Here is a 24,701-nt window from a genome sequence, read left to right as displayed (position 1 = left end):
GAAATTCAAGTGACTTGAGCAATCACAATGCATGGTGCGATAGCACGTTACTGTTAGCAATGGTAACAAAGCCTGCCATCGATTTCACGTGTGTCATGGCTGCGTTATAGCGTTTGTATGAGGTACATTAGCAAAAAGTGGACTGCTGCCTATTAAGTAGAGGTATTCGAGGCTTAATGAGCATTAACCCTCTAGTGCTCAAATTAATTTTTAGACGGACTTCGAAAAAATCACTATAAAGCCTTATAAACATTTTTTAAGTCCTTATTGAAGCTTTTTAGAGGTTTGACTGAAGGCCGTCTAAAGGCGGCACTGGGCACTAGAGGGTTAAGTGAATCTAAGAATGTTGTTCGAAAACTATAAACAATGAATAGGAAAAAGAAAATGAAAAATTCGATAAAAAAAAAACAACGGCTTAGTACTGTTACCAAAAACATACCAGCAATCTGTAAATGGAAACAGCTGGTCATAAGTACAGGGTGGATGAACCGCTGCTTAAAACATATTGTTTAAAACTGTAGTTTACAATGATATTGGAACAGCCAGACATTTTTATTAGATGTTATGGATGCAGGACAATTATCGAAAATATTATTTTTCACAAATTGCAGTTTTTTTAAATTATTACACTGAAGTCACTTCAGTGTACAACCGCGCAAATTTCAGAACCTGGGTAAAGGAAAAAACGTATATATTCTGAAGTCCGCATAAATATGCGTAAATTCTGATATTAATTTAAATTCCGAAAACTGTGCAGTTCCATCTGCAAATCAGGATGAAAAATTGAAAAAAAGTATGGAAAATATATATATGAATATATTGAAATTTTGCCAACTGCTCAACACTTTGAATAGACGACTTAAAAAAAAGAATCAGTGAAAACATACCTATTTGTGGTGTTTTATTAGCTAATAACATAAAATCTCTATAAAAAACGTCAGCAAAGTGTTTGAGTTATCTGTCTAGAATTTTTTTTATCGATGCTGGCACATTCGGCCTCGCGTGCACTCGGACTAAACTATATGCGACCTCGCGTAATGCGGCCTCGCATCCATTCAGCCTCGTCCGTCGTTTCATTAAAAAGCTGAAGTCGTAAAGGTGCTTTCCGATGAAACTTGAAATTCAAAGTCATGAAGAATTTCAAAGAAGCTAACACTTTGCAAATTTAAAAAATCCTAATAAGCTTCAGTAAAAAATTTGCTGGTGACTGGTGGTGTGTGAATGCTAAAGTAAGTAGATTTAAGCTGATGATACTAAACTTTGAATATTTTAGAATTACTCTATAAAAATCAAGACTGCGTAGTATTGGTAGTATTTTTTATACTGCGTAGTCTAAGATTCAACCCTTAATTCAAGTTATTCCAAATTCCAGTTAGGTCTCACAAAATTTCAGTATTGTGTAAAGATGTTAAAGATGATGACTAAGTGCATTTTAATTCAGCTGCTATTTAATTGGGGGCCATCCACATACCACGTGGAAAGCTTTGAAGGGGGGTCTGTGTAATGTCAACAGAATCGATATGGGCAGTTGTCCATGGGGGAGGGGAGAGGGGAGGGTCAAAATCGTAAAAAATCTGTCCACGTTGTATGTGGATGGCCCCTTGAGCGTTCGCTAACTGGGCTAAACGTCCAACATCAGCGGTGGTCATATATATTACTGCCAAGACAAATGAGTGGATAAGAGAATAAATGAATTTTTAAAACTGATTCATGTACATTATCATAAAATGATTATTTTTAACCCGGTGTTGGAACTATTTCCGTAGCAGACCAAGGTTGCTGGAATCAGCTTTAGCTGTAAAATTTTTGTGTTTTTTATATAGGTATTTGTTTCTTAATTAATTACTTACAAATTTTAGGTTCAATATATCACCGTCGAAATTCTTCTCGTAGGTATCCGTTTTAGGTTATTAAGTTGAAACTATAAATTTTATTATGATAATTTAGATTGAAAGAAAAAGTAGGAGGGTGGTATCCAAGACACGACTACATAGTTGACGTAGGACTGCAATATTTTTATATTTCCTTTTGAGGCTCTGTTCGATTTGAGCTCGTTAAACTTCTGGCATGGTTTGATTTTGACACACATGTGCCAAAAACGAGCGATTATGTTTAATCGCATTTTTCAGTTTTCTTGTTTTTTTTTTTTTTTTTCAACCAATTTAGGCTCAACATCCTCCGAAAGAAAGGTTTTTCGGTTCTTTATATTGCCGAAGCGGATGACCGGAATATGTTTCGGTAATATAATGATCATGATCAAAGCAGTAATATACCTCTAGTTACTAGAGTGGTAATATCAAGAATCTAGGTCGTCAGTCTAAATTCGGTAAGCGATACCTCAAACGATTTGGAAATAAAACTAGTTCATAGGTGGACATATCAACTGTCAAGGTCGTCTTTGGCCAATTAATAGGTAAAAAAGTCATGAAAAGAGAACCGTTTATTTTTGGCATGGTTCGACTTTGGCAACAGAAAAAATTCTGGCGTGTTGCCCAAATCGAACGGGTCTGTATTTTGATTATTTATTTGTAGTACTCTAATTTAAAAGAAAAAATATTCTCTTTAACATTGATAAATACCTTTCATTCTGATACAGTCAATTTTCTTCAATACGCGAAAAGGCTACTTTCTATACAGATCTAAATTGAGTACGATTTAGTAGAAATTAAACTTCCTTCTATATTTATTTGTCTTGTGAAAGACAGCTCACTCAAAAAGCGGCAAAGATATCACATAAATTTGTTTTTCTACAGTTTCAAGTTCGTGGAAAAAATCACAGAAAATTCAAAATTGACATAGATTTTTATCAACATGTTAACATTCAGTTCAGGTCAATTTAAACATATCAGTAAACAGAATCAGAAAAATCCCTCAGCAATTGATGTTTGCATAGTGTTGTTCAAATACAAGTAAGGTATTATTTTGAAGCTGCTAATGAAAAAAAAATTATTGAAAAATACAAATAACATACAAATGTGGGAACTTTAATATCAAGATGAAAAGAATTTGGTTTTTCTCTATACCGCCTCCGCGGGATGCAACTAGGATTGTCATATGGAACTAAATTCATTTAGCTAGCAAGATAAAGTCATCACTACAGCTCGTTCAACTACCTATTCAAAAATCTGTACGGAGCATTTTGATTTTCTATTGGACAATACTGTTTACGTAGAGCAAAATCGTAATCGCCGCAACACTCACCTGACAAGCATTTTGTGGTGAATGGCTTAGTATTCCAATAATTATACAGCAGTCTTTTTATGCGAGGGTTTTGTCTCAAATTTTTATGAAAACGCGTAAAAAATGACTAAATTGAGTAGAAAAGACAACTTAGAAAACCGTTCTAAAATGTTTTAGCTTTGTTTGAATCTAAGAGTGATCAGTTTAAAGACCAAAATGCAACATTTTCACCAGAAATTGTGATTTGTTTGTAAAACAGATAACTCTAAACATAAAACGGAAGCTTAACTAAAATTAAGGCAATGTCTTGTACCGTTTTAGAGCACTGCAGAGTGTTTCTTGTTCCCTATTTAAAATATTCTTAACATTGTTGAACTGTATCTTCTTCCTTTAATAAGTCATCTCCTCAACACTGCAGGGACTCGTAACAATTTTTTTGTAGAAAGGCAGACAATAAGGGATAAAACGCCAGAACTATTGTGCTGCCCGAAATTTTAAATCAGGCCGCAGACGCGCTTATGCTATTCCACTGATTTGTATGTGACATATAATTCCCACCGTGGTCCCATTAGGTATATTGACCGCAGGAATACCAAATGTGCAGATTTGTCTGCAAAACGCAGATTTTCTTTTCGCAATAATTGCAGTTTTTCCATAGTTTCTGTAGATTTTTGTCAGAGTCTCTTTATACTTGCGCAGACTTTCTCAAAATCTTTGCAGATTTCTGCAGACTTTTGCCTACGCAAACGCATTTTTTTTTTCAAATCACGGCCAGATATTTTCAAATTTCAAGCAGATTTCGCCAGTTTATCGAGCAGTTGCAAACTTTTTTAAAAAACATCTGCCATCTCTGACAGACCGTAATGTAGATAAAAAAAATGCCGCTTTTCATAGACCTGTGGCCGAGTTCCAAGAACACGTTTCTTTGAAGAGAAGAAAATTTCTTCATTGAAAGTATTTAATGAAGAAATTTCCTTCTCTTCGAAAAAATGTGTGCTCGGAATTCGGCCGCTGTTTTAAGGGGTTATATCCTTTTTAGTTTTCAAAAAACCGAAAAAAAATTATTGCATTATGTTCAAATACAACATCTTGAGAACATTTTCAAATTTTTAATGCAATTTTTAGTGCTCAAAACGTGCATTTTTTGGGAAAAACGTTCCCGTTTGCACTGAAAACAAAATACGCATTAAAGCGATCGTTCAAGGACACGGCACACTTCTGAACTAATGAAATAATATAAGTTTTTTGATTTCGGTTGACCCGCTGAGTCTCTACCAGGATCGCCGCAAGCCTCTGGAAAAAAATAGCGTTTCGGGGAAACGGCCTTTACTCCAGTAATGATTGGTATATCTCGAAATCAAACGTATTTTGTTGTTGTTGAATAACTGTACTTTCAGAAAAATACCACTTTGATGCAGAAAAATACCACTTAAAAATAAATTCAAACTTCCCTCATTTTTCTCGACCAAAAAGGTATATAACCCCTTAAATAGCATGTAGAATATCGATACATCTGATATCGATGCTCCGCGTTCGATATCAAATTGGTATCGATACGATCAGAAAAAAATTATCCATGCTCGAGTATCGATACTTTTGCAGATCTTTGCCAATGCAAAGCCTCAATATTATCGGAATATCAGTACCTGCTCTTGATACAAGTATCGATTCTAAGTATCGATGTTTAATAGTATCGCAACGTCCCTAAAACTGTGGAGGTGTTAAATTTTATGTTTATGTTTAGTTGTACTAACTTTTACCACGATTTATCAATGTTTTGTTGATTATAAAAAGATACATAATAAGGATAAGAATCACAGGAATAATGTAATTTTAGAGCATTGTAATTCATTATTTAGCAATAGTCAACGTGGTATTACCTTTCTTGTTCGTTTGGTTCAACGAAAGTATGAATTTAGTGACAATACTAAACTAACACTAAACAAGGTGGCAAGGCGTCGTACACAAATTAAGTAACGCCAAAAATCTAGAGGCCAGCTGGGAGGCGGTTATACATAAAAAGGTAAAGCCTTAGGGTACACAACACTGTATTCCGGTTTGAAACTCGACCTTCTGTTCTATTATATACAGATTTCGCAGACAACTATTTAGTGTACAGGACAATTGCGGGGTTAGTCGAAATTCGAACCTACGACGACTGGCTTTTTAGATCAGGTGGGGTACGTATATATTGAAAAAAATGAATAAATTTGAAAACATTTGTAGCTAAAACTATAGCAATAACTTGCTCTACGAAAATGACAGCATACAGCAAAAAAAAAAAAAACAAATCACAAAATATTTCTCTCAATGTTAAATAGAATTAAAAATTTATTCATTACATCCAAACTTTGCATCAAATACACTAGTCATATTTTACGCGGAGGCTACGTAGCACGTGAAAAACTGCATAAATTCCAGTCTACGTGAAAAAAAGCGTAATTTGTGAATCCTCGTGAAAAAAACTTTACTTGTGAAAAGTTTCTAATTATGCTTGTGATGTGTTCTTCAAGGAAATACTAATTACTAATAACAGTCAAGAGCTACTTTATTAGTCTAGTTTCTTTGGTGGTCGGAATATGAATGACGATCATTTTTTACAGCTGTTATTTCATAGCCTTGAAAGCAGGTCTCCCTTTTTAAAAGAGATCGTAGGGGTTCAGCTAATTTGGGACTCTACGATTTCGAACTGGACGGTCTGGCTGGGCAGCAGACAGGGAACGGCTACTGGCTAACTCTGCATTCTGGAAATCATCATCTGATTCACCTTCAGCACCGATTGGAAAAGCTCCTTCAACTACAGGGGCACCTGGTTCATCTGGAATCTCAGAAACAGTTGGCCTCATTGGTTGGAGGTTGAACTCATCTAACAGCATAGAGAGCGGCAGGTTGGGTAATACTAGAGAGCTTCTACAATCGCCATGACGTTGCTTCAGCTGATTTGTGTGCGAGCAAATGAGACGCCCATTATCCAATAGAACGTTGTAGTTTACTCGGCTTTTGCGCTCCACAATCGTTCCAGGAACCCACTTGGTTGCATTGCGTCGGTGAACCTCTGCGTAAACCAGATCATTTGCTTCGAATTCCCGTTTGATGGTGTTGTGGCGTCTGTTGAACTGAGTGTTTTGCTTTGTGTTTACTTCAGTTGGACTTGGAATCTGTGGCTTGACAAGATCGAGTGTTGTACGGATCGATCTTCCTAGGAACAGGTCAGTAGGTGACTTTCCTTCAGGCGCGACTCGGGGTTGAGCGGTACGTGGATAAGAAGATTTGGAGATGCTGGAATGTTGCCATGTTTTCCCCCTTGAAGCTTCTAGAGTCCCCTCTTTAGTGTGTCAACAAACCTTTCAGCTTGTCCATTCGACTGCGGGTGATACGGAGCTATGGTGAGGTGACAGATTTCGTTTGAACTGCCTGAATGTTGAACTGATCAACCGAGAACCGTTGTCTGACACCAGGGTTCGTGAATTTTCATACCTTGCGAAGGTTTCTTCAAGAATTCCCAGAGTGGCTGTCGTTGTTGTATTGCGGATGCGGAAAACTCCGGGCCATTTGGAGTAAGCGTCGACGATAGCCATATAGTAGTATTTTAAGTTTCAGTAAAGCGGGCAATGTATGCAGTTCGCGAGGATGCGAAAATGAACGGGAATAGAAGGTGTGACTTTTAGGCTTAGAAAAAAATTTCCCTCGTCCAGACGGGACTCGAACCCGCAATCTCCGTTGTCTCCGGCAAGGTGTTTTGGCCAATTGAAACTACTGGGAAAGGTATAAATAGTTCTAAACCAAAGTCGAATCACCCTCTACTATTGTGTTCCCGTATCTCAGCACGCCAACGATGAACTGCACACACTGCCCGGTGGGAGTTTATTTTTTATAACTGAGAGAGTGATCTCTTCACGCACACAGTGTATAATGACTTATTATATCTACAGCGGCGCAAGCGATGAGACACCTCAGTCGGTGGCTAGACTCCGAACGCGTATCACGGAAGAGCTCCGTTGGCTAGATTTACTTTACGAACTAATTTCATTTTTGTCATATGACTTACATTTTAAGTTTCAGTAAAGCGGGCAATGTATGCAGTTTGCGAGGATGCGAAAATGAACGGGAATAGAAGGTGTGACTTTTAGGCTTAGAAAAAATTTTTCCTCGTCCAGACGGGACTCGAACCCGCAATCTCCGTTGTCTCCGGCAAGGTGTTTTGGCCAATTAAACTACTGGGAAAGGTATAAATAGTTCTAAACCAAAGTCGAATCACCCTCTACTATTGTGTTCCCGTATCTCAGCACGCCAACGAGCCTAAAAGTCACACCTTCTATTCCCGTTCATTTTCGCATCCTCGCAAACTGCATACATTGCCCGCTTTACTGAAACTTAAAATGTAAGTCATATGACAAAAATGAAATTAGTTCGTAAAGTAAATCTAGCCAACGGAGCTCTTCCGTGATACGCGTTCGGAGTCTAGCCACCGACTGAGGTGTCTCATCGCTTGCGCCGCTGTAGATATAATAAGTCATTATACACTGTGTGCGTGAAGAGATCACTCTCTCAGTTATAAAAAATAAACTCCCACCGTGCAGTGTGTGCAGTTCATCGTTGGCGTGCTGAGATACGGAAACACAATAGTAGAGGATGATTCGACTTTGGTTTAGAACTATTTATACCTTTCCCAGTAGTTTAATTGGCCAAAACACCTTGCCGGAGACAACGGAGATTGCGGGTTCGAGTCCCGTCTGGACGAGGGAAAATTTTTTCTAAGCCTAAAAGTCACACCTTCTATTCCCGTTCATTTTCGCATCCTCGCAAACTGCATACATTGCCCGCTTTACTGAAACTTAAAATGTAAGTCATATGACAAAAATGAAATTAGTTCGTAAAGTACATATAGTAGTAACCATTCACGGGGCCAGCGTAGTCGATGTGAATGCGCTCCCAGGGTTTCAACGGAATCGGCCAGGACTCCAGCTCGGTTTTTCTCGGGGATTTGGCGACTTCTGCACAGGAACTGCAATGACGAACACAGGTTTCTACGTCATCGTCTATGTTTGGTCAGTAAACGTAGAAGCGTAGCGCACTTTCACGCGATTCATCCCAGGATTTCCTTGATGCAGTAGACGGATGATGCGCTTACGGAAACGTGCTGGAATGACGACTCGATCACCAAACATTATGCTATCTTGAACGATCTGCAGGCTATCTCGTCTGGTGAAGAACTGGCGAATGACTGGATCCTGTGGTTGGGTTGCAGTTTGCGGCTAACCTTGATTGATGTTTTTTTTTTTTTGTTAGAGAATTAGAATTACGTTGTCCATTGATGTGAACTTTTGTAATAAATCCCAGTCAATTGCTATACGTGTTCCCTTGCAAAATACAATGACCACTATTGTTGAGTGATCAGGTACCTGCAGCGACACGCTCCCAGTCAGGTAAAATATGGTTTATGAAGCCGATCACCTTCCCAGGATTCAAAGACCAAATCTCTTTGGGCTGTAAACAGCCCCTGCAAAGAAACCTTGACCTGCGTTTAAATAATGCACCACAACTGCACATCAGATGTTCCGACGTCGCGCTTTCCATATTACAAAAGCGACAGATATCATCCTGAGCCCGGCCAATGTTCTTTAAATGTATCTGCTCGTACAGTGCCCCGTTACTAGGCCGACGTATGTACAAAGATCTCTTTTGTTGAGCTCTAGGAGCTTTTTCGAATAATTCTCATTTGGTGTTATAAATCTTTTAGATTGGGAACACTTTTTGATTGATGTACTGGATCACCTCTTGTAGGACTGGATCACGGCTTGTTTCCTTGACTATTATTTCAGATGTGACCGGTAAAGCAGAGATGGAGTCGTCGAGGATCGCTTTCACATCCGATTCGATTTGCAAAGCAGCGATAACGCAGTCTTCGTCCGGTCTACTGTTTGAACTCACCAGGCGTGACAGCAAATCAGCATGACCAAAACTTGCAGTAGGCACGAACTGGATGTCAAAGTTATAAAGCATCAGCGTGAGTGCCCAACCTTGTAGGCGATTTGCGGTGTAAACTGGAATACCTTTCTTGCTTCCAAATATTTTTAGCAACGGCTTGTGGTCGATTTGAAGAGTGAATGTACGCCCGAAAACAATTTCATGAAAACGAGTAACTGCAAAAATAAGTGCCAGAGCTTCCTCCTCGATCTGTCCGTAGTTCTGTTCAGCTGACGTCAGTGACCTTGAAGCGTGTGCGATGGTCTTGACTGCGCCGTTCGGAAACCGATGCATAACCACTGCACTCAGACCATTTTTGGAAGCGTCACCTGCAACGATGATTTCCTTATTTGGATCGTGGTGAGTCAGCAACAAATCGGAAAAAAAGGATTGTCTTGAAACGTTCGAAAGACCGCTAGTGTTCGGCGGTCCAATCCCAGCGAGCGTCTTTCTTCAGTAGACGGTCCAGTGGCGCACGAAGCTCCTTCGTCTGGCCAACGAATCGTCCGTAGTAGTTGATTGCTCCCAAATAAGATCGCAGCAGCGAAACGTTATTCGGGGCTGGCATCTGGCAAATTCGCGCGTCTTCTCAGGATCAGGGTGAAGACCATCCTTGTCAATGATGTGAGAAACGGCACTTCTCAATGCGGAAATGAAGCCCATTGTCTTGAATTCGTTCCAGGACGGCGTAAAGGCTGCGATCGTGTTCCTATTGAGTTTTTCCAGCAATCATGATGTCGTCAAGATATGGTTTGACACCTGAAATTCCGACTACCATACTATCGATAATTCTCTGGAAAGCAACAGGGGCGCATTTGACTCCGGGCGGCAAACGGTTATACTGGAACAATCCTTGATGAGTGTTGATGGTCAGCATCTTACAAAATTCTTCTTCGACTTCCACTTGGAGGTATGCATCTGAGAGATCAATGTGCGAGAAAAGGTGGGAAACAGCTAGCTCAGCAAACATGTCTTCCGAATGCGGCATAGGATGGCAATCGGATTTCAGCATGTCGTTGAGACCCGTAGAGTAATCACCACAGACACGAATGGAGACGTTGTCAGCCTTGCGAACAACCACGATGGGGGCCGCCCAGTCGGAGAATTGAACTGGTGAAATGATACCTTTATCTTGCAATCTTGCAAGTGCAGCGTAGGCCACCGGCCTCTTTGGACAATACACAGGGCGTAAATCGGGTTTGAGATACAGTTTTACTTGTGCTTTGCTGCAACGACCAAGAGAACTTTGAAAAACATCAGGAAATCTGGAACACAGCTTCTCTACCAAGGGCTCGAGCTTCTGCTGTACGGACTGGATCAGTGTGTTGAACGGAACTGAACAGAGATCGAATTGATCAATCGTCTCGATGCCGAAAACGTTGAGATCCGGATTGCTTGAAACATTAACTCAGCCTTGTCTGGTGATGCCATGGACAGTGATCTCGTCTCCTGATGCACTAACAGCTACAACTTCAGTCTCTTGAGTTGGTAGTTGGCCAATCGTTTCCCAGACTTGCTCGAAGATTATTGTGATGTCCGACGCACAGTCTAGTTGCAACTGGACCAGGAAGCCGTTGAGATTCAACTTGATGAACTTCCGTTTCTTTGAGAGGTCGATTTTTTTAACAAATGAGATGCCTTTGGACTTGACTGTGTCCTTTTTCCTTGGTTTGTCGATCGACCTGGATGACTTCTGTTCAGCGGAGGAACAATAGACTTCCTTGTAACCCTTCCTCATGCACTGGCTGCAATAACGGTTTTGATATGAGCACTCCTTGACATAGGGAGGGTCTCCACACAACCAGTAGGGTGTTTTCGAAATCTTCTTGCTAGCAGGTTTCGGATGATTAGCGATGGCGTTGACGTACTTGTCGTTTCCACTTTTCTCGATCATTTTTATGTCCTGTTGATTGTTGATGATCCGATTGCATTCTTTCACCAGGTTTTCCAGTGTCAGAGTTGTTCCAGCTCCATCACCGACAGCGGGTGCAAATTTTTTTGGTTCCAACTTGCCTATCAATCGTGTGCGTATGTCCGCGTCGCGTGGTGACTGGAGACCAAAACGAACCGGAGCGCTTTAAATTGATCGTTAGAGAGCTTTGATAACTGGAATGCTTCGCAGTGCTTGTTGATTGAAGCAGCATTGGAGGAATAATCATCAGCGTCGTTCTTCGTGTACTGGAGACACTGATAGCGAACGTTGAATAGAGAAGTTTGACGTCCAAAAAGTTTCTTTATTTTGTGATTGTTTCTACAAACTAGAATTCTCGGGGGTACTTGCATGCTGTTCACGTAGCGCTCGTGGAACTGCGTGCCATTCTTGCGTAGAAGTAACCTTATTTTCGCGTTCTCGTCCAACTGTTTTCCGTCGTCGAAACGAGGGTACCATGATACAAAATATATTCCGCCTTCAGGGTCGTACCGGAGCTCGTCGATTCCAGTTGCGAGAGACTCGATGATTCGTTCATTACCAGCCGGATTGGCGTTCGTCCGTTGGGGATCCGCAATCTGCTGCTGCTGAGTAGCTTACAGTTCCGTGAGCCGTATAATCGCGCAACGAAAATCCTGGTCAGTCATTTTTGAATTCACTGTTGCTTGAAGTCTTCAAGAAGCGGAACTGGAGGATTGCTTCGGAGATGACTTGAATATCCCATCCTCGTCGCCAAAATAAGTTGTGTTCTTAAAGGAAATATAATGACTAATAACTGTTAAGAGCTACTTTATTAATCTAGTTTCTTTGGTGGCTGGAATATGCATGACGATAATTTTTCACAGCTGTTATTTCACAGCCTTGTCAGCAGGTCAAGGCTTACTTGACTATTCCATTACAGTTCGCTTTTTTCGAAAAAGTCTGAAGAATAGTGTCCACTAGGGTGGGACAAAAAATAAATGTTAGCTCCCATGCACTTTTCGTGTTCTTTATGGGTCTTATAACAGCTGTGTGAGTTTTCAGATCGATCGGTTGAACTATATTTTTGCGCCCGATTTTTAAAGTTTGCATACAATTTTATATGGGAAAATTCACTTTTACAAAACTTATTCTCTAGAAATGTCCAGTTGGCTTCTAAAAATATATCGATACATGATTTTTTTTTTATTCTCGCTTATTTTCCGTCGGTCTAGTTCCGCCACTGTTGTGGCCAATCACCGACGCCCAGGGAGGTGACTCCACACCCAGGACCCGGCGCCAACGGCTTTACTTCCTCATGCGATGGAAGGCGTGATCCCAGAGATTTTTCGCCTCAGAAAATCTTCCGGTGTCGGCTAGGATTGAATCTAGACCAGTTGGGTTGGTTGTGAGTGGATCACGCCATCTCACAACCATCGACACCTATGTCGGCGGTGGGATTCGAACCCAGGCGTCGAGCGTGGTTGGCGGAGACGTTACCAACCACACTAGGCCCCCGCTCTATCGATACATGATATTTGTAGGAAATTTTTCTGGGAAACACTCTCCTGAAGACCGTTATGCACTACGATGCTTGTAGAAAATTTTATTTCCGTCAAACTGATTGAATATCTGACGACCGGCTCACCACTGATTTTCTCCAGCAACACTGCTACAGCAAGCTGCTATTGCAAACTTGCTCAAGAATGAGAAATAATTTCCTGTGGAATTAAGCTTGACAGTGTGATTTTTGCTCATAGTATCTTCGGAGAAGCCTCCAAGATAAATTTTACGCGATATCATTTCTTATCACATAGTTGAATTTGCAACAGCAGCATGCTGCAGCAGTATTGCTAGAAAAATTCAATGGTGAGTCGTTCGTCAGATATTCAATCAGTTTGAGAGAAATAACATTTTCTATAAGCATCGTAGCGCCTTACGTTCTCCAGAAGAGTTTTTCCCAGGAAAATTTCCTACAAACATCATGTATCGATACATTTTAAGGAGCCAACTGGACATCTCTAGAGAATAAGTTTTGAAAAAGTGGATTTTCTCATATAAAATCGTATGGAAACTTTAAAAATCGGGCGCAAAAATATAGTTTCACCGATCGATCTGAAAATTTACATAGTTGTTGTAGGACCATAAGAAACACAAAAAATGCATGGGAGCGAAAAAATAGCACCTTCGCTTTTTTTCCATATAACTGTGTCCCAGTCTAGTGTCAACCTGCGAACTGCACTCAGACCATTTTTGGAAGCGTCACCTGCAACGATGATTTCCTTATCTGGATCGTGGTGAGTCAGCAACAAATCGGAAAAAAAGGATTGTCTTGAAACGTTCGAAAGACCGCTAGTGTTCGGCGGTCCAATCCCAGCGAGCGTCTTTCTTCAGTAGACGGTCCAGTGGCGCACGAAGCTCCTTCGTCTGGCCAACGAATCGTCCGTAGTAGTTGATTGCTCCCAAATAAGATCGCAGCAGCGAAACGTTATTCGGGGCTGGCATCTGGCAAATTCGCGCGTCTTCTCAGGATCAGGGTGAAGACCATCCTTGTCAATGATGTGAGAAACGGCACTTCTCAATGCGGAAATGAAACCCATTGTCTTGAATTCGTTCCAGGACGGCGTAAAGGCTGCGATCGTGTTCCTATTGAGTTTTTCCAGCAATCATGATGTCGTCAAGATATGGTTTGACACCTGAAATTCCGACTACCATACTATCGATAATTCTCTGGAAAGCAACAGGGGCGCATTTGACTCCGGGCGGCAAACGGTTATACTGGAACAATCCTTGATGAGTGTTGATGGTCAGCATCTTACAAAATTCTTCTCCGACTTCCACTTGGAGGTATGCATCTGAGAGATCAATGTGCGAGAAAAGGTGGGAAACAGCTAGCTCAGCAAACATGTCTTCCTAATGCGGCATAGGATGGCAATCGGATTTCAGCATGTCGTTGAGACCCGTAGAGTAATCACCACAGACACGAATGGAGACGTTGTCAGCCTTGCGAACAACCACGATGGGGGCCGCCCAGTCGGAGAATTGAACTGGTGAAATGATACCTTTATCTTGCAATCTTGCAAGTGCAGCGTAGGCCACCGGCCTCTTTGGACAATACACAGGGCGTAAATCGGGTTTTTTTTTTTTTTTTTCTTCACATAACATTTATTTGACACGGCACAAATACAATTTAATGTTTAACGGCGCCAATTATATCTGATGACTTAAAAACTAAAGCAAATTTTTTATCCTCGCTGCCGACTACGAGCTGAAATTAAGTCTAACTTAAAACTAGCATGGGATTTCCAATCAGTGTTTTGTTGTTCAATGGTCGTCTGATAATCGTCGAATGGCATGTATGGATTCGTTCTGCTGAGCCACGATGTCGTGAGTTGGGACAGAGGCTCGTAGTCCTTGGGTCCTGGTTCTATTGTGCGGGGTCTGGTTGCTGGTTTTGTGCTTAAGGTTCAAACGTGTTCTTGTCGTTTTGTTGGGTGTAGACGGAGGGGAACGGGACTAGACTGGGGCGTGGATGGATTTCAGGAAAACGTATATAAGGGACATGTAGGATAGGTCACGGCTCGCCAAGACATCACGAACAGGAACAGCCGGCTGTCTACCCTCGGCCTGCAGGGAAGCTATTAATTTAGACCTGGCGTCACGGTGTACAGAGCATGACCAAACCACATGCTCTATGTCGTGATAACCTTCACCACAGGCACAGATACCACTTTCCCCGAGCCCAACACGACGGAGGAGCGCGTCAAATCTATAGTGATTGGACATAAGCCGGGACATCACGCAAATGAAATCCCGACCTACATCCAACCCCTTGAACCACGGGTTCGTCGATACTTTGGGGATTATGGAATGTAACCACCTTCCCAATTCCCCTCTGGTCCAAGCATTTTGCCAACTGATGATCGTATTCTGACGTACAAGTGCGAAAAATTCATTAAAGGCAATTGGTCTTTCATAAATATCACCGTTTGTTGCGCCCACCTTAGCCAAAGAGTCCGCTTTCTCATTACCCGGTATCGAGCAGTGAGAAGGGACCCACGCTAAGGTAATCTGAGTAGATTTTTCGGATAAAGCACTCAGATGTTCCCGTATTTTCCCCAGGAAATACGGAGAGTGCTTAACATCTTTCATCGATCGGAGAGCCTCAATGGAACTGAGACTGTCCGTAAAGATGAAATAATGGTCCGTGGGCATTTTTTCGATAATCCCTAGGGTGTACTGAATTGCAGCTAATTCTGCGACGAAAACAGAAGCAGGATTATCGAGCTTATGGGAGACGGTTAAATTGTTATTGAAGATACCGAAGCCAGTGGACCCATCAAGAAGTGATCCGTCAGTGTAGTACATATTGTCGCAGTTGATGTTTCGATATTTATTGGAAAAAATTTTAGGGATCTGCTGCACGCGTAAATGATCCGGGATTCCACGAGTTTCTTCTATCATGGATGTATCGAAAAACACAGTAGAATCAGAGGTATTTGATAAGTCGACACGATTTGGAATATTCGAAGAAGGGTTAATATTTTGGGACATGTGATTGAAATACAATGTCATAAAACGGGTTTGAGAATTAAGTTCGATTAACCTTTCAAAATTTTCAATCACGGGACGGTTCAAGACCTCACATTTGATTAGAATACGAGAAGACAGGCTCCAGAAGCGGGTTTTCAATGGTAGTACTCCAGCTAAAACCTCCAAACTCATCGTATGGGTCGACTGCATGCAACCTAAGGCGATACGCAAACAACGATATTGTATTCGCTCCAGTTTGATCAAATGTGTGTTTGCTGCGGAGCGGAAGCAGAAACACCCGTATTCAATAACAGACAATATCGTTGTTTGGTAAAGCCTTATAAGGTCTCCTGGATGGGCTCCCCACCATTGTCCGGTTATTGTACGAAGAAAATTCACTCTTTGTTGACATTTTTTCATCAGATACCTCACGTGACAACCCCAGGTGCCTTTAGAGTCGAACCAAACACCAAGATATTTGTGTACCAAAACCTGAGAAATCGTTTTACCCATTAATTGTGTTTGAAGCTGAGCAGGTTCATGCTTCCTAGAAAAAACTACTATCTCAGTCTTCTCCGGAGAGAATTCGATACCTAGCTGTAAAGCCCAAGCAGACAAATTGTCCAAGGTATCTTGCAATGGTCCTTGCAAATCGGCAGCTTTGGCTCCTGTAACAGAGATTACACTGTCGTCTGCAAGTTGTCTTATCGTGCATGAATTTGCCAGACATTCGTCGATGTCATTTACATAAAAGTTGTAAAGAAGGGGGCTTAAACATGAGCCCTGGGGAAGACCCATGTAGCTAATGCGAAAAGTTGCCAAATCGCCATGCGTAAAATGCATGTGCTTTTCGGACAACAAATTGTGCAAAAAATTGTTCAAAATTGGAGAAAATCCTTGTCGGTGAAGTTTACCCGAAAGAATGTCAATAGAAACGGAATCAAAAGCCCCCTTAATGTCCAAGAACGCAGACGCCATTAGTTCTTTACGAGCATACGCCAGCTGAATATCTGTTGAAAGCAACGCAAGACAATCATTCGTCCCTTTGGCACGGCGGAAGCCAAATTGAGTTTCTGATAGTAGACCATTTGATTCGACCCAGTGGTCTAAACGACGGAGTATCATTTTTTCCATCAATTTCCGGATACAGGAGAGCATTGCAATCGGCCTATAAGAGTTGTGATTAGAAGCTGGTTTCCCTGGTTTTTGGATGGCGATCACCTTCACTTGCCTCCAATCCTGCGGTACAATGTTTTGCTCCAGGAACTTATTGAACAAGTTCAACAAGCGCCTCTTGGCATTGCCGGGTAGATTCTTCAACAAGTTGAATTTGATTCTATCTAACCCAGGCGCGTTATTGTTACAGGACAGAAGGGCAACTGAAAATTCTGCCATCGTAAAAGGTGATTCTATCGCGTCGTGGCCCGGAGACGCATCGCGAACAATATTTTGCTCAGGAACAGAGTCCGGACATACTTTCCTGGCAAAATCAAATATCCACCTACTTGAAGACTCCTCGCTTTCGTTGACCGTTACGCGATTCCGCATTCTTCGGGCTGTGTTCCAAAGAGTGCTCATCGATGTCTCCCTCGACGTCTCGTTCACGAACCGACGCCAATATCCACGTTTCTTTGCTTTAGCCAAGCTTTTAAGCTTGGTATCAAGCTCCGAATACCGTAAATAGTCGCCAGGTATACCTCCCGTCTGGTAGGCCTTAAACGCGTCGGATCTTTGCGTGTAGACATCGGAGCACTCTTGGTCCCACCACGGAGTGGGAGGCCGTTCTTTGATCGTTACGCCGGGATATTTCTTCGTTTGGGCTTGCAACGCGGCGTCGAGAATCAAGCCCGCGAGGAGGTTGTATTCTTCAAGTGGTGAATGATGTTGAATCGACTCGACCGCTTTTGAAATCACTTCCTCGTATAACTTCCAATCAACATTTCGTGTGAGGTCATACGGAATGTCAATTGGTCGCATGCGAGTTGACCCGTTAGTAATTGAAATAAGAATAGGCAGATGGTCGCTACCGTGAGGATCGAGGATTACCTTCCATGTGCAATCCAACCGTAGCGACGTCGAACATAAGGATAGATCCAAAGCGCTTGGGCGCGCTGGAGGTTTCGGGATACGTGTCATTTCACCGTTGTTTAAAATAGTCATGTCGAAGTCATCGCAAAGGTTATAGATTAAAGAGGAGCGGTTATCATTGTATGGGGAACCCCAAGCCACGCCATGAGAGTTGAAGTCTCCCAAAATCAAACGTGGCGAGGGAAGAAGTTCTATTAAATCAAAGAGCAGCCGTTGCCCAACCTGTGCTCTGGGGGGAATATATATTGAGGCAATACAAAGCTCTTTACCTTGTATTGTCATTTGACATGCGACAACTTCGATGCCTGGAATCGAGGGGAGGTTAATACGATAGAAAGAATAGCACTTTTTAATCCCTAAAAGTACTCCTCCATATGGGGTGTCTCGATCAAGGCGAATAATATTAAAATCATGGAAGTTGAGATCAATATTTGAAGTAAGCCAAGTTTCACAAAGGGAAAATGCATCGCATTTGTTTTTATTTATCAAAACTTTAAACGAATCAATTTTTGGTAAAATACTTCTACAATTCCACTGTAAGACAGAGATAGAATCCTTCATATACGCAGTTGAATTAGGCATCGAAGGATACAATCGCTGCAAGGAGAGGCCATTGGGCAGTCAACTGCTTCAAAAATGATCTAACTGTTGGGAGGAATGCTGTAAGAAAAATTTTAATTGGATCGGGTACATTGAAAGTTTCAAAAATCCAGTCCACAATGTCAGAAAATTTCACTAATCCAGAGTTTGTTTCATCAACTGGGAGTGTAAAAGGAGCAACTGGGGTTTTAGATGTTCCTGGCAGTGCTGGGAACTCCTTCTGGGACTTTAAATTTGCCAGCCCAGGAGGAGTTTGCTTCGGTTTTTCCGCAGCACTGTTTGGTTTGTTTGTAACTATCATTTCACTTTGAGAAATCTTAGGACCTTTTCTGGGAAGTTTAGGAGAGGAAATATTTTTCCTCTTTCTAGACTCCCCAGGATTGGCGTAAGATGCTCCCGCTGGTGAATCGTCAGAATCGGTTTCCTCAGAGGGCAACAGATCGAAGGGGTTCGAAGTAACGGGAGAAGTGGTAACGGTCTTCTTCAGCATGTCAGCGTAGGAACGCTTTGAACGCTCTTTGAGAGACCGTTTTATTTTATCCCTGCGCTGCATGTACACCGCACATGTCGAGAGCTCATGCAGATTTTCTCCGCAGTGAATACACTTTTCAGCGTTAACACTGCAAGAATCTTCCGCATGAGACTCCCCACACTTGCCACAACGTGCCTTATTGCAGCAGTAGGCGGCTGTATGGCCTAACTGCTTGCAATTCAGGCAGTTCATGACGCGGGGCACGTAGAGCCTCACAGGGAGACGAACCCGGTGGATCGAGACGTGGCTTGGTAGTGCAGACCCGGCGAACGTAACTCGAAACGAGTCTGACGGAGTGTATACTGTTTTGCCACCGATGATCGATGCTGACCGCAATTGCTTGCAGTCGAGCACCTTTACTTCGGGACACGTTTTGTTCTTAAAGCACCCTTTGGCACTTTGCAGTATACACTCGACGGACAGACTCGAATCGGTTATGACACCGTCGATCTCCACGTCTCGTGCGGGTATGTAAACGCGATACTCGCGTGTGAAGAGCTCAGAGCAAGCTATATCGTTGGCCTCTTTCAGGTTACCGACCACGACACGGAGCTTGTTAGGCCGGACCTTGGAAATTTCGGTCACGCCCTTGTACTCCTTCGTCAGGTCTTTAGAAATCTGCAAGAGGTTCAACTTTTTCGATTTCGGTCCTGCCTTTGGCCGAAAATAAACAGTATAGCTGCCCTGGGCTCCGTCTGGGTAAAGCCTGGGGCGAGGGGGGACTGAAGAATGAACAGGGGAGGGGGTAACAGAAGGGTCAGGGTCAGAGGGGTTCGGGGATGGTGGCGCGGGAGGCGAGGGATCTACATCCATCGCGCTATGTTTAGCGCACTAGCGCTGACAAGAACACGTACCTTTTTATTTCTCCCTTCCAGTAAGGTTGGTTGTCCGATCGTTCGAAGTAGCAGCCGTTACAGCCAGCAGCACCAATACAGCAGCACCAAACAGCCACCAGCAGCGAGCCAGGTGTGAGATCACTCCACACAGCGATACGACTCGCTGACACTGATGGCTTCTTCTTTTTCCTCGTTTGTGTCTCGTCCACTGCTGTAGCACAATCCAGCCAGCAGCCAAATCGGCTTACGCACCAGCTGGCAGTCACGATGCGAAACAGTTGCACAAAGGAACGACCTTGAACCCGGATTTATTTCACTCGACCAGGCAAACAATGCCAACACTTGTTCACACGTCTTTTGTTTTATACTCTATCGGACCGATCACCAAACACGTCCAGTACTGATGCGTGTTCGGCACAGAATGATGAAAAATGATGAAATCGGGTTTGAGATACAGTTTTACTTGTGCTTTGCTGCAACGACCAAGAGAACTTTGAAAAACATCAGGAAATCTGGAACACAGCTTCTCTACCAAGGGCTCGAGCTTCTGCTGTACGGACTGGATCAGTGTGTTGAACGGAACTGAACAGAGATCGAATTGATCAATCGTCTCGATGCCGAAAACGTTGAGATCCGGATTGCTTGAAACATTAACTCAGCCTTGTCTGGTGATGCCATGGACAGTGATCTCGTCTCCTGATGCACTAACAGCTACAACTTCAGTCTCTTGAGTTGGTAGTTGGCCAATCGTTTCCCAGACTTGCTCGAAGATTATTGTGATGTCCGACGCACAGTCTAGTTGCAACTGGACCAGGAAGCCGTTGAGATTCAACTTGATGAACTTCCGTTTCTTTGAGAGGTCGAATTTTTTAACAAATGAGATGCCTTTGGACTTGACTGTGTCCTTTTTCCTTGTTTTGTCGATCGACCTGGATGACTTCTGTTCAGCGGAGGAACAATAGACTTCCTTGTAACCCTTCCTCATGCACTGGCTGCAATAACGGTTTTGATATGAGCACTCCTTGACATAAGGAGGGTCTCCACACAACCAGTAGGGTGTTTTCGAAATCTTCTTGCTAGCAGGTTTCGGATGATTAGCGATGGCGTTGACGTACTTGTCGTTTACACTTTTCTCGATCATTTTGGTGTCCTGTTTAATGTTGATGATCCGATTGCATTCTTTCACCAGGTTTTCCAGTGTCAGAGTTGTTCCAGCTCCATCACCGACAGCGGGTGCAAATTTTTTTGGTTCCAACTTGCCTATCAATCGTGTGCGTATGTCCGCGTCGCGTGGTGACTGGAGACCAAAACGAACCGGAGCGCTTTAAATTGATCGTTAGAGAGCTTTGATAACTGGAATGCTTCGCAGTGCTTGTTGATTGAAGCAGCATTGGAGGAATAATCATCAGCGTCGTTCTTCGTGTACTGGAGACACTGATAGCGAACGTTGAATAGAGAAGTTTGACGTCCAAAAAGTTTCTTTATTTTGTGATTGTTTCTACAAACTAGAATTCTCGGGGGTACTTGCATGCTGTTCACGTAGCGCTCGTGGAACTGCGTGCCATTCTTGCGTAGAAGTAACCTTATTTTCGCGTTCTCGTCCAACTGTTTTCCGTCGTCGAAACGAGGGTACCATGATACAAAATATATTCCGCCTTCAGGGTCGTACCGGAGCTCGTCGATTCCAGTTGCGAGAGACTCGATGATTCGTTCATTACCAGCCGGATTGGCGTTCGTCCGTTGGGGATCCGCAATCTGCTGAGTAGCTTACAGTTCCGTGAGCCGTATAATCGCGCAACGAAAATCCTGGTCAGTCATTTTTGAATTCACTGTTGCTTGAAGTCTTCAAGAAGCGGAACTGGAGGATTGCTTCGGAGATGACTTGAATATCCCATCCTCGTCGCCAAAATAAGTTGTGTTCTTAAAGGAAATATAATGACTAATAACTGTTAAGAGCTACTTTATTAATCTAGTTTCTTTGGTGGCTGGAATATGAATGACGATAATTTTTCACAGCTGTTATTTCACAGCCTTGTCAGCAGGTCAAGGCTTACTTGACTATTCCATTACAGTTCGCTTTTTTCGAAAAAGTCTGAAGAATAGTGTCCACTAGGGTGGGACAAAAAATAAATGTTAGCTCCCATGCACTTTTCGTGTTCTTCATGGGTCTTATAACAGCTGTGTGAGTTTTCAGATCGATCGGTTGAACTATATTTTTGCGCCCGATTTTTAAAGTTTGCATACAATTTTATATGGGAAAATTCACTTTTACAAAACTTATTCTCTAGAAATGTCCAGTTGGCTTCTAAAAATATATCGATACATGATTTTTTTTTTATTCTCGCTTATTTTCCGTCGGTCTAGTTCCGCCACTGTTGTGGCCAATCACCGACGCCCAGGGAGGTGACTCCACACCCAGGACCCGGCGCCAACGGCTTTACTTCCTCATGCGATGGAAGGCGTGATCCCAGAGATTAGGATTGAATCTAGACCAGTTGGGTTGGTTGTGAGTGGATCACGCCACCTCACAACCATCGACACCTATGTCGGCGGTGGGATTCGAACCCAGGCGTCGAGCGTGGTTGGCGGAGACGTTACCAACCACACTAGGCCCCCGCTCTATCGATACATGATATTTGTAGGAAATTTTTCTGGGAAAAACTCTCCTGAAGACCGTTATGCACTACGATGCTTGTAGAAAATTTTATTTCCGTCAAACTGATTGAATATCTGACGACCGGCTCACCACTGATTTTCTCCAGCAACACTGCTACAGCAAGCTGCTATTGCAAACTTGCTCAAGAATGAGAAATAATTTCCTGTGGAATTAAGCTTGACAGTGTGATTTTTGCTCATAGTATCTTCGGAGAAGCCTCCAAGATAAATTTTACGCGATATCATTTCTTATCACATAGTTGAATTTGCAACAGCAGCATGCTGCAGCAGTATTGCTAGAAAAATTCAATGGTGAGTCGTTCGTCAGATATTCAATCAGTTTGAGAGAAATAACATTTTCTATAAGCATCGTAGCGCCTTACGTTCTCCAGAAGAGTTTTTCCCAGGAAAATTTCCTACAAACATCATGTATCGATACATTTTAAGGAGCCAACTGGACATCTCTAGAGAATAAGTTTTGAAAAAGTGGATTTTCTCATATAAAATCGTATGGAAACTTTAAAAATCGGGCGCAAAAATATAGTTTCACCGATCGATCTGAAAATTTACATAGTTGTTGTAGGACCATAAGAAACACAAAAAATGCATGGGAGCGAAAAAATAGCACCTTCGCTTTTTTTCCATATAACTGTGTCCCAGTCTAGTGTCAACCTGCGAACCAAGATGAGAATCAAGAAACAATGTTGGATCAGTGATTGGATTAAGAAAACTTAATCGGCACTCTGAATATACTACAATCATGCCAGAATCGGCGTAAAAACGCGTGGAAGACCGCGTGACTTTAGCGTTATAATGAAACTTCAAAGAATCCAGAATGTTTAATTTACACTATCAAATATAAACTATAAAACTTGGGTCACTATTCCCTGAAACCCTCGTCAAAACTTAAATGTAAACTATGTTCCTTAGAAGATATTTAACTAGCAATATTTTTTTTTATGTTTGATTATTCATTCTTCAGAAATATAAATCAAAGTATGAAATGTCAGAAAAATGATTTGTAACACCGAACAAATACTGTGTTGTTACTTACAAAACATTTTGACGATTGGTTTTCGCACAAGCAGATCTTTAACGATATTTTCATTTATGTTAGCCTGCTTTAAATTAGAAAAATTTTCTGGTTTGCAGAAAAGCGATATCCGCTAGCACTCGGAAATAACTTAATATTCTTCAATGTTTCATTACACTACAGTTAACACTAGTAGAATATATCATCATTCTTCATCATCTGCAACAAGCAAACCCATTATACTGCAACATGTATTGTTTGGATTTCAGGATATTTCCGACAGTAGCAATATGTTTCCTTTTACACTTAAGCAGGGATTTTTTTGTTATATAGATTAGTTACTTTTTGGACATGATGACAACAACATACGATAACTTGAACAAATCGAAGACACTTTCAAAACAGATTCTGCGAGGTTTCATTTGCAGGTGTTTGTCTTGCTAGACATTTTACTTGAAGCATGCTTTTATGTAAAAAAAAAACCAAAGGAAACACTCACACAACAACAGTAAGGTTCTCCAAAATCTTATCGTTTATCCTTCAACGCGCTCGCGACCAGCCCATTTCATTTCAGTGCTGTGAAAAGTTTCGTCACCATTTTCTACTGCTTGAGCCAAGAGAAAATTTGTTCCAATAGCTCTTATTTTCGAATATTTCCGCTATTTTAGATAGCGATATAAACCACTATTAAACAGGCTTTTGTGGAATAGTTGTTAGTTATGTGTACAAAAACAGAAAATAATGCCGAATAATCAGAATAAACAACAAGAAACAAAGCACTAAACAACCATACGCCAAGAGCTTCACGAATCTACTGACTTAGGGTTGTTGACATTCATCGATATTTGACATTATCGATATTCGATTCTGAAATATTGTTTGTTTGCCGACTTGATGCATTTGATATTATCGATATTTCGATACCAGAGGCTGCCATCGTTACTATATATTTCAATTTTTTCCCAAATTTTGACAAATCTCACGCAATTTGTCAAACCGGCGTAGGTCGCAAAATGTAAACAAACGAGGTTTAACGTTATGTTATTATGTAACATGAAATGACGGCGCTCACTTGAAGAAATTTTTAAAAATTGACTTTTCGACACTTTTAAGCAATTTTAGCAAAACGACACTACTTACACTTTTCTTCACACTTATGTTAACAAATCGACGAATTTACGAAATGAGTTCAGGACTACTTCGTGATTAGGGCGAAACTAGATAATAAAAACAAGGATACGATTCGCCCTTATCACTAAGTAGGATTGCTCTCTCATATCGGATTCGTTTTCACGGTGTAGCTACACTTTTCCGGACTACACTTTGCAGTTTGAAATAAAATATTTTCAGTGTAGTTGCATTGGTATGCGTAATAATAGGGATAGCTGT

At 41.8% G+C, this 24,701-nt stretch overlaps 1 protein-coding gene across 6 annotated transcripts in view; it reads right to left on the bottom strand.

The window, feature by feature from the left end:
• LOC129719503 (palmitoyltransferase app) overlaps positions 1-24,114 on the bottom strand; it is a 65,604-nt gene extending 41,490 nt beyond the window's left edge. For 3 of the 6 annotated variants that reach the window (XM_055670884.1, XM_055670888.1, XM_055670890.1), the window contains exon 1: positions 23,334-24,114. The gene's annotated coding sequence lies outside the window, so the exon portion shown is untranslated. The remainder of the gene's footprint in view (positions 1-23,333) is intronic. The other 3 variants (XM_055670887.1, XM_055670889.1, XM_055670886.1) reach the window with 2 other exon arrangements.
• Positions 24,115-24,701: the final 587 nt, after the last annotated feature.

The sequence above is a fragment of the Wyeomyia smithii genome, chromosome 2 (assembly GCF_029784165.1).
Source record: "Wyeomyia smithii strain HCP4-BCI-WySm-NY-G18 chromosome 2, ASM2978416v1, whole genome shotgun sequence".
Taxonomy (NCBI): Eukaryota; Metazoa; Arthropoda; class Insecta; order Diptera; family Culicidae; genus Wyeomyia; species Wyeomyia smithii.
Note: the sequence above shows the minus strand (reverse complement) of the source record. Positions and strands in the feature narration are given on the sequence as shown.